This window comes from Sphaeroforma arctica (assembly GCF_001186125.1).
Source record: "Sphaeroforma arctica JP610 unplaced genomic scaffold supercont1.93, whole genome shotgun sequence".
NCBI classification, from domain to species: Eukaryota; class Ichthyosporea; order Ichthyophonida; genus Sphaeroforma; species Sphaeroforma arctica.
In genome coordinates this window covers 142,960-144,768 of record NW_014040465.1, presented here as the reverse complement: position 1 = coordinate 144,768, position 1,809 = coordinate 142,960, and positions in this window count along the sequence as shown.

Sequence of the window (1,809 nt, the reverse complement as noted above, 5' to 3'; positions counted from 1 at the left end):
TAGTATATATATATATACTATATATATATAGTATATATATATATATATATATATATATATATATATATATATATATATATATATATATATATATATATATATATATATATATATATATATATATATATGTATATATATATATAATGTTTGCGAAAAAAGTTTTTCATTTCAAAATCTGTGATTCAGCAGTGTATAGATCGCAGTCATTGTATTTTAGGGAGTTTTTCAGCATTCGTTTGTTCGGATACAGGCAACAAGTTTGTAACCAGCAGGGCCGAAGGATACTATCAGTAATAAATCTAGTTCACTATTAGTTAACCATTCTCTAAAATTATACATGATACACAAGCCATCGTGAGATATGTTTGTCATAATTCGAAATGAGAAGTTGCGATAGATTCATCGACACTGAATTGTAGTATTGAAGTGGCTGTGGATGCTGCAACGCATTCTACGTTTCAGATCAGTTAACATCTGCGAAATGATGTCCCAAGTATTCGTTTGTATTACAACTGTCTGTCCATCGCTCACTCACTACCAACACTGATATGTTGTTGGATACATTAGTGTTGGTTCAATTCTCAGAGATGCCAATGTCGATTCATCTTTCACGACAACCGTTTGATTGCGGTTGCATGAGATCCAGCTTAGGTTTGTGTTTTGCCATGTTATAGCAATTGTATCGTACGCAAACGATTACAGACAAGTTGTGAGTGTTCATGTCTTTAGATCTTGGGGACGTTAGCTCATATACCAGATAGGCCTGTGTCAGAAAATCAACGAGCCCGCGGTATGCGTACTTGCTGTTTTCGCACCATGGATGTGGAATATCCCCTGAGTTAAATACACAACACAGTTCTGTTCGACGATTGTATCTGCAATACGAACAGATCGTATATTCCCAATCGAGGTAGATTTGTGCTATCACTTATAGGATCGGAATATAGATCCGATACTTGCTTTCCCCGGCTGGCAACGGTGAGGTACTTGTAGTTGAATATACTCAGCTGTTCGTAATGTTTTGGATACCACGCTGTCCAACTCCATCCACAAAGCATAAGTACACATCTAACGGAGGCATTTATCCACGCATAACTAGTGCTTGCGTCGTACAACTGGAACCACAGGTGCATCTGTATATGTGATTGAAACTAATGGGACACATGTATGTGTCTGAAACTACAGGTGCATCTGTATATGTGCTTGAAACTACACGGGCATATGTATACGTGACTGAAACTACAGGGGCATATGTGTATGTGTCTGAAACAACAGGGGCATATGTATACATGACTGAAACTACAAGGGCATATGTGTACGTGACTGAAACTACAGGGGCATATGTATACGTGACTGAAACTACAGGGGCATATGTATACGTGACTGAAACAACAGGGGCATATGTGTATGTGTCTGAAACTACAGGGGCATATGTATACGTGACTGAAACTACAGGGGCATATGTGTATGTGTCTGAAACTACAGGGGCATATGTATACGTGACTGAAACTACAGGGGCATATATGTATGTGACTTGAACTACAGGGGCATATGTGTATGTGACTGAAACTACAGGGACATACGTATACGTGACTGAAACTACAGGGGCATATGTGTATGTGACTGAAACTACAGGGGCATATGTATACGTGACTGAAACTACAGGGACATCTGTGCATGTGACTGCAACTAGAGGGGCACATGCATATGTATGTATATATGACTGAGATACAGTGGCATATGTATATGTGTATGTATTATCCCTCAATCGTCCCTCACTGTATTCACGTATAATAGGCACACGTTCCG